We start from the raw sequence: 20607 nt of genomic DNA on the forward strand, positions 1-20607 counted from the left end.
ATTATAATTTGTTTTTCCCTTCAATAACTGGACGGATAATGATGGCATTCTCTTAGAGAATGTAGAAAAGGCCATGTTTCTTATGTGGCAGGGGAATGAGACTAGTGAGTTGTGGCAAGGTTTTTTTTTTTTTTTTTTTTTTTTTTTTTTTTTTGTGACAAGTCTTTTTTAATGAAATATGTTAGATGTTTCTCAGGAAGATACAGATAGTGATGTCCAGTAGTTTTGTTGTTGTTGTTGTTGTTGTTGTTGTTGTTTTTTCAAAACATGGTTCTAAAATTCAGGAACATGGATACTACACATAGTGATTAATGCTGTATAGGGAGATGACCCCCATCGGAAAGAAGGTGTATAGAGTGAAAAAGCAAGAATGTCTTAGGAAGAATCCCAAGAAATGAATGGAGATGGTAACTGTAGCCAGAGGTATAGACCTGTACACCTACGAAATCAGGAAACAGTAGCTTCCATGTGGTGAGAGCATTCATCACCAGTGAATATTGCCAACTAATCTGGAACATAATACTTTATCTTTTGTTTGAATTTTCTTTATAACTTTCAGTCAGCTTTGTGTGTAGACAATAGACATATTACATAGAGCTCTGACTCTGAAACTAGGGTATGCCCACTCTGTCCTTTAGTTGGTGGCACTGAGCAAGCTATGTCACTTCTCTAAGCCTTGGTATATTTACATGTCCTACCCAGACGTTGATACCTTCTTCACAATATGAAAAGTTTTGCTGGTATCATTCAGGCAGCAAATATTGCTCCCACGCATTTCAAGTTAAGTGGGGTAGGGGTCACACTTTGGTCATTTTTGTTCACTGCTATAATCCCAGTTTCCATAATAGTGCTTTTGATGTATCCTATAAACTTTATTTAATTAATAAGTAGTAGACGCTCTCTTTATGATCACTAACATTGTATGACCTATACAATCTATTGTTATAAATTCTCATGACCAGTATAATGCCCACTGAAATGTTTGGAGAGATAAATGGGATTTCCAGAATTTAATCTTAGAACAGGAAGATTGATAATTTAGTTATGGATGATTTATGTAGATTTTTTTAGCAACTGAAAACTGTCCCTGAGTCATAGATATGTTTCAATTCAAATTATTTGGACAAGGTTCATTAAGAGACTCATGTATTTATGGAAATATGCCAGATGTTTTAAAAGATGCAAGGAAAAATATGAAAGATACAGTTACCTAGTGATCTGCAATTTAATGCAATAAAAATCAAATGGCTTGCTGCTCCCAAAACTTAGGAAAAGTGAAAATGGAATTTTGGCACGCAGAACAAAGGCAGCAATTAACCCTTTACACTGATTTTTTTCGAGCTAACTTTACCCAAGGCAGAGGGACTGATTAGTCACTGAGAAAGGGAAATGACTGTCAGTCAACACAACAGCAACTCCTTGTACAGCATTTTCCATTTGACACAATCTCTTTCACATCTTTTCATTTAACCTCTACAGTCATCTTGAAAAATCAAATAAGTTTCAGCTCATTCATGGATGGATTTACCAGCCACTACTCACACTGCACCTTGATTCTGGTAACTGGTCTTATAATTCATGCACTATTCTAGAGAGAAAAATAAAAGACATCACATAAAATGTCCTCATTTTAAGAGATGAAAGATGGAGAAGTTAAAACTTAATAACATTAAATGTCTCTGTGTGAACAGTTTTCAGATTTTATAAACTATTTTTCCTCGTTATAAGATACATGTGTACTGTAGAAATTTTAAAAGTAAAGAAAAACTAAAGACAAGGGAAAACACTGTAAAATATTTAACTAAAATTTACCTGATGAAAATAGATAAACCTCCAGTCCTGAAAGACAAACAGAACAGCAACTTGTATCTCTTTAGTGGAAATCTCAAAATGATATTAGTAATTGGGCTTTCTTCCAAGTGTCGATTCAGAGACCCAACTGGACCTATCTTGCACTGTGATTTCAAGGAAATGGAGCACAAGCAAAGACAAACAAAAGAACATGGAGGAACATGCCTGGGAGATTTCATGAGTCAAGTTTTAAACAGTACTTTATTTTAGTTTATGTTCTATTTTGGTTAGAACCAAGAACTTGCCTACCCTACAAGCTAATCCCCCTCCTTGAGGACCATCATGATAGTTCGCCTGCAGAAAACCAGCACATAGATCTTTATTCCATCCAGGAAATAATCAGCCACAGAGAACTATTTGTCTTTTAAATTAAACAACACTTTCTTCTTTTGAAATCCCCCCTCAAGGAAATTGCTAACACTTTGCAACAAAGCATAACGTATAGACTTGTTGAATTGCTGTGTCCTGTACTTGAAACTAAAGTAATATTGTATGTCAACTACACTTCAACTTAAAAAAAAAAATTAAAAAAAAAGGACCAAAATGAGAGAAACAGAGGGAGAGAGATAGAGAGAGAGAGGGAGAGGAGAGCTTGTTCCCTCTTCTTCTCTTCAAGAACACTGAGAATTGTCCATGTGAGCACACAGTGAGAAGGCAACTGGCTACAAACACAGAAGGGGGCCCTCACCAGACATCAAATCTGCCAGCACTCTAATTTTGGGTTTCTTATCCTCTAGAACTGAGAGAAATAAATGTCTATGGTTTAAGCCACCCAGTCTGTGGTATTTTATTATAGAAGCCTATGCAAAAAATGAGTGTCACACAATAAGCCTTCTTTCAAACATCTGTGAAAGTCTATTGAAACTAGTGATGGCAGATGGGTTCTTAGAGCCCTAACCCACACATAACTGGGCCTTGCTAATTTCATCTGAGACTTGGCTTTATTTTCATCCTGAATGCATTTTCTAGCTATGTCCATAAAGTAGGGAAGACCAATTCAGTCAGAAGCTAGACAGCTCTGTCACACAAGTCAGAGAGGTACTGATAGGAGATAATGTATGTATGTATTATAACAACATTTATAACAGCAAAACTTGAAAATAAGCCCAGTGCTAAATGCAACAACATTTATGTCCTTACTAAGTCATTTAGCTGTATTTGAAACTTTCAACCCTTCCTTTTTCCCGGAAAACTTCCTTCTCTTGACTTCTGTCACATGATACTGCACTATTTTCCTGTTTTTTGGGGGTCCTTGGCAGGCTCCTCTTCCTCTGCCCTTCCATCAGATGTTGGATTCTGGTCCCAGCATTCCTTTCTCATATAACCCATTTTCCCTGGAAAATCTAATCAACTTCTTTAATTTCAATTTTTGTTAAAATCCTGATGATTTTCAAATATTCCTCAACTCAGATATACCTCCTGAGTTTTAGATGCATCTCTTCAATTATCTGGAAAACGAACCTAGGGAGTTCCACAGGCAATCACATATATATACATTTTTTTAATAAAGAAATCATGGTCATCTCTTTTCCACATCACTAACTGGACTGCCTTCTGAGGTTTTTTTTTTTCTTTTTTTTTTTTTTTTCTTTTAGAGAGAGAAACTTGTACCCCACTCTTTCTCTCTCTCTCATTCTTCATTAATCAGTCCCAAACCCTGTCAATCTGACCTGTCTGATGCCCTTTGAATTATATGTCTTTTTCTACCCCTAATACTCTTGGTTTAATTCTGTTTAATTCACCATGATATTAAGGACCATTGAAAAATTTCCTTAACTGGTCTCTTTCTAGGCCTGTCAACTTCTGTATAATCCTTACATTGCAATCAGAATATCACTAAAATATAAACACTTACATGTTATTTTTGATGTAGGTGCCAGTAAATTAGTGTTTTTACACTGTCAGTATTGGTGTCCTCAGAGCATAATTGTGCTAAAACAGTAACTTCTCTCCTTCTGATATATGTCCTTATTATCAAATGTCCTCTTTAACCATTTGGAGTTTCTGTATGTTCTTGAATCTAGGAAAACAACAGAAATCAGGGGGAAGGGGAACATTAAATCCCAATCTAAGACAAATTATAATTTAGTTAGTGAGTATAAAAACTTAGTGGGCATTTGAGCACTCACCCAGGATAATTTGAAAATGAGCTCACACCACACTGTTTTATTCTTAAGTTTACAGTTCTTGGAATTGAGGTCATTCTCCCTAGGTGTTTTGAGTGTATTACTTGCTTTAATTGATTCTAGTTTGACTTCTGTGACTTTTTGAAGTTATTAATAGACACAGTTACCTTATAAAAAGGGAAGTACTGCATTTGTATCCTAGCTGTAAGTTTAGGGCCTCCTAAAGCAATATTCATCATTATACTATGGCATTTGTGGAGGCTTGTTTTAAATGAGGGCATGAAACTAGAGAAAGCAAAGTAAAGTAACAATGGGGCAACTCTGAAGTGGAGAAAAGCCTTTTAATTCCGAGCTTTAAGATATTAGAAGAAAATGTTGTTCTTTATATTTCATCATATTCAAGATATAAAACTTCTGTTATCAGATATATTGAATTGTAAGCAAATAACCAGGAAGAAAAAGTAAAGAAATAAATTAAGTTTTTCATTTCTGTAGTGAGAAGAGCTCAGAGGGTGGAAAGAACATGTTCAAAACACTCTAGGTCCAATAAACATAAAGCTTTGCATCTGTGTGATGTATCCAACAATAGTATTTTTAATTTATCTTATACATATTCATTTTATCTCCCAGTTTCCATAGGTTAGGGGTGTATCACAGCTTAGCAGAGTCCTCTACACAGGGTCTCATGAAGATTGAGATGAACATGATAGCCAGGAACTATGGTTTCATCTGAACTTTAGGGTCTTTCTTCCAAGATCATGTGGTTATTGGCCAATTAATTCTCTTGTAATTATAGAAATAATGGGAATTAGCTTTTTCTTAAACAGGTGGAGAGCCTTTTAGGCTTCTAGACCCTTCATTTTAGGGCTTATTTGATCAGGTCAGTCCTACCCCAGATATTCTTTCTTCAAAGCTAACTGATTGGAGACCTTCACTGCATTTGCAACACTCTCTCCTTTATAGTATCACAGCTAACCAAGAGAGTGATGTTCTATAAGAGTTTTTATGTTTCATTTGGATAGTTCAGTAGATAAAGAAATATTTAAGAGTAGTTGTTTTGAATCAGCCATGATGACTTCAGATATCGTGTATGGAATTTACTAACTAAATATTCATGCAACTTACATAGTCCTTAACTAAGATTTTAAATCTTTGTTTTCTCCTTTAAAAAGTTTGAAAAAGATACCTTTATGTATTTTTGTATTTATTTTTATTTTTTATTGTGTTATTTTTGAATTGTATGTCCAGAATAGAAACCAGAGACTACTTCTTGCCATTTGATAAGTTCACCATCTCTTGAGTGATTAATTTAAAGTCAGTGCTGCTTTTTTCATTGGGTAATGAATGATATAGTTGTTAATCTTTTTCCTTGGACACAAAAACTTAAATTTATTTTGACCTAAGACTTCACAATTTTGGAGACTTCACTTTTTTCATTTGTTTGGTCTACACAAAGATGATGATAAAGCCAAAATGAATTTGAAAAGTTGGCATCTGCTAGAAAATGAATGAACAAGATGGTGCTACACCACTTGACCAAACTTTCTTGCATCTAAAATATATTTTGAAAATAAGTAACAAAGTGGCAACTGTTAAAGACTGATCTCAGACCAAAAATGAGACTGTTTTGCCTTTCTGGGTTGAAATTAAAAGTCTACTGACATTTGTGGGAGCCGGGCAGGAATTAAGTCTCACAAAAAACTCTTGATTGGCAATTAGCAATTAGAAAATTTCAGAATGTTCAGGAGGTAATTTTGGATAAATATCTAAACCCATGGCTGCATGTCTGATGCTTTGCCAAAGTTTTCACATGTCAAAGTTGCAAAGTTGAGAGGAAAATTTCTTGGGTAGAGGATGCCTTCAGGGATGTTTCCAAAATTTGTTTCATTTAAGGCAAAAAGGATTTCATAATTTTTTCAAGCTGTGATACATTTGAAGCAAGAGCATGAAAGTAAATGAAAAGCAAATAAGAAATAATAACAACCTATTTCATACTGTTTCTGGTGTCCTTCTTAATCCCCAAAATAAAGAATTATTATTTTATTTTTCCAGATGCATAGAGATTCTACATGACTTACCCAAAGTTTTAAGTATCTAACCAGCATCAGTTATAGCTGGCCACATGGTTCACAATAAAAAAATCCTATCCAAGGAAGTGGGGAATATTCTTTCTTATGGACACTCCATCAGAAGGAAAATAAGCCAATCAATTCGAAAAATGGGAACATTTGGAGAAACAGAACTTACATTGTGCTGCTATAAGGGTAGTCTCTATAAGTCATTCATGTGTCTATTCATCCATTTAAAAAATTTTATTAAGCATCTATTATGTACCTGGCACTGTAACAGACCTTTAAGATACATCAATGAATAAAACAACAAAAACTTTGGCTCTTCAGAGCTTACCTTTACTTGGCTCAATAGACTGTGAGCAATATCTATGAAGAAATAAATTATATAGGTAGTTATATAATGACAAAAGTTAAACAAAGTATAGTGTTTCAGCAGTGGAATTTGGAACAGTGATCAGAACAGAATACACTGGGACAAAAGTCATTGGCCCAAACCTGAAGAAGGTGAATTGGATACAAGGGTGTTGACAGGGAATACACTAGAGGAATATGGACCAAAAATTAGGTTGGTTGTGATTCTAACCTGGGTTTTCCTAGTACAGTAATTCATCCCAAATCTACCCTTTTTTCAGTGCTATTAGAGGCCCTATCATCTTTTTCTTTTGTTTTTCTGTTCTGCAGCCCTTCTCTGAAAATTTCTAATTCTCTTTTCACTTTCTCTGTGTCTTCATTCTCCTCACTGTTGCAACTCACCATTAAGATGTTTTTTTTTTTCCCATAATGTATGGTTCCATTTTTTATATTCCTCTTATGATTCTTTACCTTTTCTACTCCAAAAGCTTTCCTAGGCAACACCACACAGAAAAGGGCATGTAAGCAACATTTCTTCCTCCTTTCAAACTCTAGTCTATGCTTTATTTTTCCTTAAGTATTTTTTAGGCCTTGATGGTATTATCCATTTCACTCCTAAGATTCATTTTTTCCCCTTGTTTGGTGTCCAGAAAGTTGTCCTATAAGGACCTATACATCCTATCTGCCTTGGCATCTCAGTTCCGGTTTGTTTCATCCAGATCATAGGACAAAATGGAGAGAGCATCCTTTTCTACCTCCCTCTGGGCATAGGTTTTCAGGACGCAATCAATTTCACAACTCCTTCTGGGAAAACTCTCTTTCAGCAGCAGTTCTTAGTGGTAATGATGTGCTTTCTTGTTCCCTCAGACAGCGGTAGCAATGACTTTATGCAGTCGAGAGACGCTTCACTTCCTCTTCTGGGTTTTCTTACTTCTGTGCATATCTTTGTAAATAGTCCACTTATCAAACCTTTGAATGTCCCTTTTAGGTGGGCCATCTCTTTCTACCTGGGATCCTGACCTGTAGAATCTTCAACTCTCTCATCATATTATTCCATAGTGGGGTCAAACTCTATCACAAATAAATAGAGGAGGGATGACTTGATGCAGATAAAATATTTCTATCAAATCTGCTTATCAAATTTACTTGGATTTTTTTAAATTAGCATCTGTTTTGTACCAACTGTGCACCAGATACTAGATTAAAGGCATTACCTATATTGTCTCATTAGATCCAGATGACATCTGTGTGAATGGGAATATTCTCCAATTCATAGATAAGGAAACTGAGATATGATATTTATCCACATAAAAGAAGATACTAATTGTTTAAAATAGAATATTAACCAAGGTATCTGTGTCCTCAAAGTCTGTATGTCATTTATATAAATTTGTTGTAGAAAATTTTTCATTCAGCATGTTTCACTTAAAATAAGTAGATCTCCTAAATGACCCTTAATATATGACAAATGTCACAAAGAAATTTGGTGAGGAATTCACTGATCTTAAGAAATCACAAAGAGTAAGTACGAATAAAGGTCTGACAGAGGGAAAAAATTAGGAGGCAGACTAAAAGACTTCCTCTTTGAGAACAATCCTGCATTGAGTCATTTGAAATTGTGTCAGCTTAAACTGTAAATATGAGCTAACAACATGTGCCTCATGATCCTTTAGGACTTGGAAATGTAGTTAGAATCATGCCATGTTAGGAACTTTATAAAACTCATAAAGCCTGCTCACTGACAATGAGCTGATGAGTCATGAGAGACGGCAAGTGGGCTGCAGTTAAAAACGTTCAGAAAACTGGGGCGCCCGGGTGGCTCAGTGGGTTAAAGCCTCTGCCTTCAGCTCAGGTCATGATCCCAGGGTCCTAGGATCGAGTCCCACATCGGGCTCTCTGCTCAGCAGTGAGCCTGCTTCCCTTCCTCTCTCTCTGCTTGCCTCTCTGCCTACTTGTGATCTCTGTCTGTCAAATTAAATATAATCTTTAAAAAAATGTTCAGAAAACTGAAATCAAAACCAAGTTATGCCAATTTTACCAGCTGTTTGACCTTGGGCAAGTTACATGACCTGCCTGAGTATCTCTTCCCTAATGCATAAAATGGGTATAACAGTGACTACGTTATAGGGATTTTGAGTATATTAATTTTAAAAAAGGAGAAAACATTTTAAGCATTATACATTGTCATAAGACATATAAAATAAGTATGATGTGGGCAATATCCATCATCAGAAAGGATGGGGAGGAACACTTGGATAGAGAGAATACCACCTTTGTAGAACTCTAAAAATCTACCTTCCCTCTCATAGTATATGTCATTCCTTATTCTTCTCATACCATTTCACTTTTTGGGAACTACATCTCTGAAGCACTAATGCATGGCTGGTAAACTCAGACTTGTTTGTGACCAAACAATGAATTTTTATCTCTTAGTTTTCTGGCTAACATGACCCTATTTCCCTTTATTTTCATTTATTTACCTATTTATTTATTTATTTATTTATTTATTTATTTATTTGGGAGGAGTACAAAGAAGGTGAAATTCAATCATGAGATGATCTGTGTGAAATAATATAAAGTATGTACCATTTCCTATTTCACTGCTTATCTATACCCTAACATTCTGATGCCTTCTCAATAGAATTTGACTTATAATAAAAGAACTATAATAAAATATATATTAAACAAGGTGATTAAATTAATGTTAAAAGTCAAAAAGATTTAATAAAAATTTAAAGATATCAAATTTTTAACAAAAGGAGGAAACAAAACATGAAGACTAAAATAATCTTTTTTTTATTTAAAAATGACAATTGCCTCTGAGTTTCTTGTCAGCTTGAACAAAAAAGGAAAATATGACTCATAATATGAATGGAAAAAAATCTTCTAGATGAGCACAGTACACATTTGTAGAGGCCTAGGGAAATTGCTTTATTGTTTTTCCTAATGAGAAAAACAATTATAGTTATCAATAATTTACTGTTTAATAATGATAAAAGTAAGACATTTTCATCTTAAAGCTTACAATATAGAATATTATTAAAAAGGAAGTGAAAAACACTCATAATATAAAAATCCAGAGATACTAAACATTAATATGGAGGTATATGTTTTATCTTTAAAATTGTTTCTATACATCCCTTTTTATGAAGATTGGATTAATTATATTTGCAGTGTTTTGAAAGTATCTTTTGCTTATAACAATATGTCATGGGCATTTTGTATTATCAATAAATAAAAATATCCAATTATCATTTTAATAATGGCATAACATTTGTATATATATATTAATTGATTAGAAAATAGTGTGTGTGTGTGCACATGTGGGGTGTGTGTGTGTGTGTGTGTACACAGGGAGGGAAAGAATTTGCTCCCTCTTTTTTAAGCGTTTCCATAAACAACTCTGTGTGTGTGTGTGTGTGTGTGTGTGTGTGTGTGTATTTCTCTTTTCCTCCTAGTGTTTCCTTAGAATAGTCTACCAGAGACAAAAATTTCTGGACAGAGACATACAGTTTAATCTTTCATCAAATGAGAAACAAATGAAAATTTTTTCCATTATTTTTATAAATACCAGTTAATACAAATTATCTATCTATCTATCTACCTACTCTTATTGCAAAAGAAGATCACAGAATTTGCATTTATTTGCTTGTGAAAATGAATGTCTTTTCATTTATGTCTTTTATATTTCATTTTTGTGATTAGTCTGTTAATACTCTCAGACAACTTTTACAACCATTAGTTTATTTTCTTATTGATTTATTAAAATTATGTAAATCAATTATATATTATAGTTCACATTTTGGTCTTTATTTTGTTGTCTATACTTCCTATTAAGAAATATCACCTTTATAGATAGCTATAGCTATCAGTCTGTTTTTTTTCTTTCCCCTTTGTGCTTTTTACTTTACTGTCATTTTAAGGGAAACTTCTCTGATACCATGAACATGTGTGTGTGTGCATGTTCATGTTTTTCAACTCTAAATTTTACCCTAGTAGATGTGGATCATGATATAATAGTTTTAAATATGTATTCCTCTACAGTTTATTTTGGTGAAAATTATAAAATAGCCATAGAACCCTTATTTGTTTTCAAAATGTAGACCTAAACAGCTTTTGTTATGTTCAGTTAGCCAACGTATAGTACATCATTAGTTTTTGATATAGTGTTCTGTGATTCATTAGTTGCATGTAACACCCAGTCCTCATCACAACATGTGCCCTCCTGAATACCCATTACCCAGTTACCACATCCCTCCACCCCCCTCCCTTCTGTAACCCTCAGTTTGTTTTCCAGAGTCCAGAGTCTCTCTAACTTCTTCCCATTCAGTTTTCCTCCCTTTCCCCATGGTTCTCTGCATCATTCCTTATGTTCCACATATGAGTGTAGCCATATGATAATTGTCTTTCTCTGCTTGTCTTATTTCATTTAGTATAATCCCCTCCAGTTCCATCTATGACCTAAATATTTAAAACTAATATATCCTTTTCTACTTACTTAAAATTGTATCTTTATCACATTCTAAATTCTTTTTAGTTGAATCTAATTCTTAGTTTTATAATCTGTCCTTTCCTTGTATCAGTATCACACTGATATAATTAATAAATCTTTATAACATAACAGAATTGCCTAGGGAAATACTGCCTATTATTTTTCTTTTAAAATTATTGTGTCATCTTTACAGAATTTGTGCTTCCTGGTGAATTTTGGAGTGATTTTTGTCAAAATATCAAGCAACATCAAAATTCCTGAGAATTGGCCATAAAACCCTTTCTTTAATTCTATATCCCATCATGACTGAATTCAAATAGCCATTTTATTGTATATTATATTTCCATCTGCAGGAGTTCTGCTTACATTTTTTGATTAATTTGGGAGATAATTCAATAACATCTTATGTTTCTCCTTTTTTCCCCCATAATTTTCTTTATGTCCATGAGTTAAGTTTAATATTTTCTTCATGCAGGTCTCAACATTGTTTGTTTCCCATATTCAATGGATCCTGTTACTGCAATTGGCACTTTCCTTTTCACTGCATTTGAAATTATTTACTGCTGATCCCCACACAACCATGATTTGTTTACAAGGCTCTATTTAACTATCTTGTCTCCTTAGATCACAGGTGCACATTTACACACTTGTGTTATTATTTATTTATCTTTAATATTTCTATGTCTCTTTCATTTGTCAGGGACGGAATTACATCTATGGCCATTAAGAATTATTTCTCTGTTTTCCCCCCTTTCATTTATGCTGATGTAGACAACAATGAGTAATGATGGTGATATCAGCTTTTTTTGCTTCTGACTTCAATGCAATGGGTTTTACCATTTAACCTTTAAGAAGGATAGCTGTGGTTTTCCAAGCTTAACTATTCCTGCTTTATTAAGACTTTAACAAGAAAAAGAAAAAAAAAAAAACGTTGAATGAATTTTAGATCTTACGGAAGTTTTTTAGCTTCTATCTAGACAATACTCAACTGGAGACAGTAGAGTTGTCCCAGACACATTTTACCATGGTGTGAAAGGGGACAGTCAGCATTTTTGGCTGTTCCAATAACTGTAAAATGGTACTGGCACTTACTGGGGAGAAACCTGAAATGTGAAAGGTTCTGTAGTGCATAGCAACAACCAGTTCAACTATAATTTGTGTCCCTGTTGAGAAACACTGATCCGGCTTACTTTTTTTAATATATTAACATTATGGGTTACATTAATAAATTTCATGTTTTTCAGAAGGAAATTACATTTCCATATGCCACTGTAATTGATCATGACATACTGTATTAGATTTGGTGATATTTTATTTCAGAATTTACATCTACATTCATAAACAAGATTGAGCAAGATTTTTTACAAGATCATGCATATAGATAAATATATCTTATGAAATGAAAAACTCATATGTTAATGTTATTTTTTCTATATTTTTCTATTCTCTGCTTATTACATTTTCTTGCAATTTTTCCCTTTCGGCATTATCAATCATGTCTCCCTTCACTCCTTTATTTATTTGAAAGGCATAACCCCTATGTTTATTCTGCTGTGGTTTAACTATGTACTTGAATCTAAATTTCTGTATTGAGGTCAAAATAAAAAATCTCACGAAGTTAAAAAATTTGGAATTCTTCTTTCTGACAGACACATTTAACTCAGAAAATGTTAGTGCAAGGGAGCATAGGTGAATTATGTGTATGAAGACAGAGATGGAAAGAAACCTGCAAATGGTTCTCACATAAGTTTGGGGTATTGTGGCTGTTAGGTAAGTAAGCCTGCAATTCTTTCTCCATCCTGATCTCTGTTATTTCCTGTTAAATGACTGTGAGGAGCTTGTCTGTTTCTAGCATTAGTAGGAAGGTTTCTTACTCATGTGGATTTGACCATTTCAATAGGACACATGAAGTCAAAGATAGTCACAAGCATATGGTTTGTTCTCATGTTTTATATCATGCAGATTCTAGAAGAGACTGATCATTTGGCTCCTATTCTAATAAATAGCACATATGGTAAAACAATGGGCAAGGTTTTAAGTCCTGAAACATTAATCTTTTGTCTTTTTTGATGTTCATTTATTTATTTATTTTTTAAGTTTGCCTATGACTGTCTCTCATAAACAGTGCTGTTAATCAGTTCTTCCTCCTGAAAACTTCCTGGTTACCATTAGATGCCTCCAGAAGCTCTCCCTGGGCTTCTGGATTAAAGTCCAGATTAAAGTGCGCACTCCCTACCAGGCCTTAGAACCCTGCGCACTGGGCCCCTGACACCTCTGACCTCCATTCTACTTCCTCCCTCCCTCCCTGGGCTGCCGCATGACCTTCTTCTTTTCTATTTTTCTTAAGATTTTATTTATTTATTTGACACAGAGATAAAGATTACAAGTAGGCAGAGAGAGGGGGGGAAACAGGCTCTCCGCTTAGCAGAGAGCCTGATGCGGGGCTCAATCCCAAAACCCTGAGATTATGACCAGAGCCAAAGGCAGAGGCTTAACCCTCTGAGCCACCCAGGCACCCCATTGATGTTCATTTATTTTTAAAAATCGTTCTTATGCAGGAGTATAGTTTTTAACACATGGCAGTAAGGCTGTGATAAATAAAAGTCTCCCTACTTGGACCTATGTATCTAACGTCCTGAATTATTAACAGTTTCTTATATAAATTTTTGGATAAAGGAATATAATATGCATGCGGCAGACACAGACACACAAATATTTGAATTATAGGATAACAATAGAGAGTTCATTATTTTGTTTCTGTAATAAAACCTACCTAATTCTTGTGACTCTGCATAGAATATTCTGTCTTCATAGTTGTAACATTAAGGTAGTTAAAGCATCCACTACTGTGGATAAGCATGTAACTAATTTTATTTTATATTTTTTGTTATAAATAATGCTATACTGGACATCTTTCTCTATCTTGAGACAATTGAGTTAAATTCTATTAATAGAATTGCTATGTTGAAGAATATGTTTATTTCTGATCTTAGAAGATATTTCCTAACTGTTCTCAATGAAGTTCTCAATAAAGTTTGTTCAAAGATTTTATTTATTTATTATGTTTATTTTATTTATTATATTATTGTTATTTTATTTATTATGTTTATTTCTGATCTTAGAAGGTATTTCCTAACTGTTCTCATTTCCTAACTGTTGCTCAAAGATTTTATTTATTTACTTTTGTATCCCTAGATTTTAGCATAATTATTAGAACAGAGTAGGCAGAGTAGGCATAATTGAATGAATAAATGAAGTTTTTTACACCTATTCCTACCGATAATGTTGATAGACTCTATGTTACCACCCTCTACCCAAATTTGGAATATTACCAAACTTTTAAAATCTCATGTGACTTTCTTGAACTGATCCTCATTAAGACCAAGGATATAGTGTGTGTGTATATTATATACACACACACTATTGTGTGTGTGTATATAATATACACACACACTATATATATATATATATATAGTGTATATATATATATAGAGAGAGAATCTTTTCATAATATTTCATAAATATTTCATAATATTTCATAATATTTTCATAATATTTCTATTTTTTCCCAAATAAAGTTTACAACATTTACATATTCTGGTACTTTTCTTTGTCTAACTAAAGCATTCATATATTTTTTTTATTATTTGGTTTCTAGAAAATTTTCTGAGGCTATGTTCTGTGTATTTATACTCACTGTCCTTCACTGAATATATTCCTGTGGCAAACATTGAGAGATTTTTTCACCAGGGCTCTGCTTTTAGCTTGTGAGGTGTGTACCATCCTTATGTTGTGAAGAAAATATGGATTAGATTCATTATATACCCAACTCCTACAGGTATGAAGAGAAAGAACTGACATTTCATTTCAGGCCCAAACCAGATCCTTTTCATGAGGCCAAACACCTTGTTCAATATTCTCCTTATATCTGCCAATGTATCATTTCTACAACTAACCAGTAATTCAGTGATAAAAACACTGTTGTAGGAATTTGGTCTCCTTACTTCCACCAATGACATTAGGGACTAGAAAGATTAGTTACTGAATTTCACCACTGTGATCATTCACTGTCCATTTTACTCCTCAGCATCACAGAACATTGAATTCTGTATTCTGTCAGCTTACTTTATTAAAAAAAAAAAAGTCTTTAGAAATATGCCTTTTTATCTTTTTTGATGGCCATATAATTATGCTTCAGTATATTAGCACATATTGTTATTAGATGAATGAATACCATTAAACTTGTTTGTTATATTTTCTATCATCATGGAGTTATTTAATTCTCAAAGAAAAAAATGAATTTTGATATTGATGTAAAATGGTGCTTTCTTGTTGGAAAAAAAGCTGAAACCTACATTTTCAAAATGACTCCAGATCCTCCCTCTGTGAGGGTCTGTTTCCTTCCTTCAATTAGGGAAGTTTTCAGCCATTATTCCTTTAAGCTTTCTACTCTCTCTTCTTTCTTCTCCAATGGGGCCCTTATAATGTGAATGTCAGTAAGCTAGAAGATGTCTCAGAGGTCCCTTATATTATCTTTGTGGGTTTGTTTTGTTTTGTTTTTCATTTTTTTTTTTTTTCTCTCTACCACCCTGCCTGGGTGAGTTCCCCTGCTTTGGTGCTGCGAGCTCCTTGGTCTCTTCTGCTTCATTGCATGTGTTGTTAAACCTCTCAATTGTATTTTTCAGTTCTAACATTGTATATTTTCTAGCTCTTTTGTTAAAATCCTGTGTTCATCCATTTTCCTAAGTGCATCCATTTTCCTAAGTTCAGTGAGCATCTTTGTGACCATAAATAAGTTATTTATTCAAAGATAGATTGAATAAATATATTTTATTTAGATAGATTACTCAAAGAATATGTTCAGATTACTAATCTACAAGGTAGATTACTTACTTCTGTATCATAGAGGTCTTCTTCTGAGGTTCTGTCTCGTTCTTTTGTTTGGAACATATTTCTGTTTCATCATTTAACCTGACTCTCTGTGTTTGTTTCTATGTATTAGGCAAAACAGCTGCTTCTCCCAGTCCTGAAGGAGTGGCCTGTATAGGGGGTGATCTTTGTTTAACTTTGCACTACCCCTTGGTAGTCTCTCAAACCTTTGTGATCGTCCAAACTGCCCGATTTATTCTTGATATGCCCCCTTGTTGAAAGTGTGCCAAGATCCAAGGGACGGAATCTTATTTAGCACCTTGTTTCAGGTTAAGTGGAAGCCAGACCCTCAGACAGTAGTTTTTAAAGTATGCAAATATATATATATATATATATAGTCTATGGGGCTGCAATTATAATTTCTGCTGACTTCCAGACCAGGAATTCTGGAGATGGCCTTTGGGCTGCAAGTGCAAAAATCAGGGCTCCAGACAAGTGTACATAGCTCCTTTATGGAAAGTCTCATTGAACTGTAGCCACGCCAAAGATGTGCACAAAGATGGTGTTTCCCTGCTTATGTTCTCTGAAAGGACCTCCTTAACCTCTAGATGTGTGGGAAACCCGAAGCCTGTTCTTCTGGCTGAAGCAGCAGGCTAAGTAAATAGGCTTTTTTTCACAGGAAAAGTTGGGTTTTGTTTCAGTCTGCTGTCTGCGCAGTGTTCTCTGAATAATAGCCTGCCAATAACTGTCTTCCCAATTGTTACAGTCCCCTGGAACTCTGAGCTCCAGCCCTCTTGACCACCAGGGCCAGGCAATCAAGCAATGTTCCTTGCGTGAATTGCACACACAAGCTTGCTTCAGCAATGCAACAGGAGATTGCTTTGTGTCCATGTACTGGCTTTTGACCAGGGGTGGGAAAATGCCATGACTTTCATACCCTCTAGCCTCAGCCAGGAGTTAGGCAAAGGTAACAACTGCCAGAACTCATAGTCTTTAGCTGGAATTGGAAGAACTCTGTTACTGTTTGTTAATGCTTACCAGCCCTATCCAAGGACCCAAGGAGTGCTTGGGTCAGTAAGTGCTTTGACCACTCACCCTTGTCAATACCAGCAATGCGGAGAGTGGATGCCATGTCTGAGCTCACCCATCTCTGCTAGCAGGCTTGGACGGTGCAATTTTGCAACACAATGCCATCTGCCAGTAACTCAACAGCCCGCTCCTCCAACTATTACCCCCAGATCAGCAAATGAATCTCCCACACCTATAGTCTGGGTGCTTTTCAAACTGCTGTTTCCTCTGGGTCTTGCAGTGAGGCCATATGCAAACCCTCCAGGAAGAGACTCTCAGTTTCCTATTGCACTTTTGGACCCTCCCCTCAAAATCAGTCCCATTGGTTTCCTAAGCCAGATACTCTGGTGCTCATCTCTCTAGTATAAATCACAGGGCCTGGGGCACCAGTGTGGGGCACTAGCCCCTCACCCCTCCAGAAGGACCACTTATCTGGTGAGATCCCTCATAATTGTGCCACTGCACAGAGTGGGTGGTTTTTGCAAGGCCTTTTCTCTACCACTCTTACCTGTCTCAATGCAGTCCTTTTATCCTTTGTAATGGAGAGTAGTTAATCTAGTTTTCAGATATTTTTCAGAAGAAAATAATCCATATGTAGCTAGATTTGGTGGGTCCATGGCAGGAGGTCAGTTCAGCATATTCCTTTGCCACCATCTTGGATTGGCCTCTACAGAGCTCAATTTTTTTCTTTAAATTATCTTTGCTTAGGAAAAAAAAAAAAAGTAAGTGAAAATGCATTTGTAAATGTTCTTAATGGTTCAATGGATTTTAGATGTTTTAAATTTAGGTGGAGTTGATCAATACATTCACATATGTCCATTTTCATCCAACTGGTGAGTGGTACCTAGAATTTCAACCAGGTTATTCATCTTCAGAGTCCAAAGTAACTTTAATATGTAAATTTATTGTTTTACTCCCATATCCTTCACTATTCTGTTAAATGTCATGAAAGAGGAGGAATAGCATACTAAAGTTGTGTCTGCTTGATACTGAACATTTTGATTTTGGAACAACAATGCCCCCCCCCCCCAATACTCAGAAACACATCATAGCACTTGTTTCTAAGAACTTCTGTAGAAGATAAGCAGAAGGCTCTTATTTATTTAATATAAATCATGTAGCCAGAGCTTTAATACATTACCAATTTCATCCTAGTACAAAATAAGAATCATTATCCTTATAGATGAAGGATTCTAAGTTACAGAGATGATGTAACTTGTTCAAAATCAATGTGTTCAGAAATGATGGAGACAATGCTGATTATGAGTCAGTTCGGCATACTTAATGACCACTTTGAATTATATCATCCTTCCCATCATCAAACTACCTGCAGAAAACATATCTTTCCCATATCTTTCTCCTTCAAATATCCTGGTCTCTATGATATCCTACCCGTCCCATAAATGTTCTTCTCTTACAATGACAGACCAGGATTCTGTCCTACTTACCCGATTGAAGGTTGAGCTCAGAATAGGATTTAATATCATCACTTTTTAGTGTGTTGTGTTAGGGAAACCTACAGTTGTCCTCCTGTGCCTTTTTCCTTTATTTTCACATAGAACACCACTTCTGACACTTCTGGCCAGCAAATATGCAGGGGTGGGGTGACTCTCACACTGATCAATTCTATGACACCAGCCTAGTATCTTACAATTTAACTCTGTTTTGACATATCTACCTAGAGATAGCATCCAAACCCACAGGTTAAGGGTTCGGTCCCATAAGACTTCCCCTCTACACACACTTAAGATGTCAGTTGCAAGTGGTAGGTCCCCAGTTATCCACAACTTCTGTCCAACATGGTTACAAATCAGAGGTACCCATGACTTCCTCCCCCCTGGAGTCGATTATTTGCTGGAACAGCTCACAGAACTCAGTGAAATGCTTAACTTAGATCTACCAATTTTTTAAAGGATATTATAAAGGATATAAATGAATGCAGGATTTTTTGTTCCCATGAAATTAAGGTCATCACCCTCCTCGTATGTGGTTGTGTTGCAGTCTGGAAGTGCCCTAGACTCTGTACTACTGGGGTTTTATGGAATCTTCCTCAAGTAGGCATAATTAATTAATTAAATTTCTATCTCCTCTCTCCTCTCTGGAGAATGATGGATGGATTGAAAAATTTTTTTAAAGATTTATTTATTGGGTCTCTGGGTCGCTTAGTCAGTTAAGCATCTGCCTTGGGCTCAGGTCATGATGCTGGGGCCTTGGAATCAAGTCCTGCATCAGGCTCCCTGCTCAGAGGGGAGTCTGCTTATTCCTCTCTCTCTGTCCCCCTCCACTCATGTGTGTGCGTACACATGGGCGCATGCACTCGCTCGCTCTCTCTCTCTGTCCCTGTGCTCTCTTTCCCTCTCTCTCTCTCAAACAAATAAAAAATATCTTACAAAAAAGATTTATTTATTTGTATCAGAGAGAGAGAGAAAGAAAGTGGAGGGGGTGGCAATGGGAGTGTATTAAGCCAGCTCCCTGCTAAATGCAAGCCTGATGTGGGGCTGATCATAAGACCCTGGTATCAGGGGGCGTCTGGGTGGCTCAGTGGGTTAAAGCCTCTGCCTTCGGCTCAGGTCATGATCCCAGGGTCCTGGGATCGAGCCCTGCATCAGGCTCTCTGCTCAGCAGGAAGCCTGCTTCCTCCTCTCTCTCTCTCTGCTTGCCTCTCTGCCTACTTGTGATCTCTGTCTGTCAAATAAGTAAGTAAAATCTTAAAAAATAAAGAAATAAAGACCCTGGGATCAGGACCTGAGCCAAAACCAAGAGTCAGATGCTCAGTGGAATGCACCACCCAGGCACCTCTAAAATTTTAAGCTTTCAATCATGGTTTTGTTTTTCTAGTTACCAGTCTGTATGCAGGAGACATACAGAAGCCCACATAAACTTAAGTCAGTAGAATAAAAGATGACCTCGTGTTCTTACCACATATGAATTTACAAGGGGTTTAGGGACCCTTTGTCAGGAACTGGGTTCTGAGACTAATACATACTTCTTATAATTTCATATGTGCATTTGTTAGCAAGGGAGGATAGAAATTCATTACTAAAAATGCAATATCCTGGATTAGAAAATCAGTAAAGGAAGGAATTGGGAGAAAAGGTCTCGATTCTCTCAAACCAGTTTTTCCAGCTTGTGAAGGAGCATTTAACATGCATATTAATGATAACCTTGCAGAAATAACATTTATTTATTTATTTATGTTTAAAGATTTTATTTATTTATTTGACAGACAGAGATCACAAGACAGAGAGGCAGGCAGAGGGAGAGGGGGAAGCAGGCTCCCTGCTGAGCAGAGAACCTGATGCAGGGCTCAATCCCAGGACCCTGTGATTATGACCTCAGCTGAATGCTGAGGCTTAACCCACTGAGCCACCCAGGTGCCCCCAAAAATAACATTTGATCTCTAACGATTTTTCTTATTGATATCAAAATTGAACTGAATATTTTAAAACTTAAGTTTGCTACTGTGTGTCATTTTGAGAATTTTAAAGAATTACATAATTCAAGCATCCATATTATTTCAGAAATCTTTGATCACCAACATCCTGGCATTGATCCATGCAAATATAAATTCTTAGAGTCCATAATTTTATCATAGTTTAGAGCAATCATTCTTATATGTCTAATGGCAATCTGGAATAACCAATGAATATTAGGAAATACTGAATCACACTAAACATAGTTTAATAAACAATCAGAAATTTACACTATTTAATTTGTAAATTAACATTTTAAAAAATACATGTTTTGGTCCTGAAGAAAATTTCTAATTATTCTACAT

This window comes from Martes martes (genome assembly GCF_963455335.1).
Source record: "Martes martes genome assembly, chromosome: 3".
Taxonomy (NCBI): Eukaryota; Metazoa; Chordata; class Mammalia; order Carnivora; family Mustelidae; genus Martes; species Martes martes.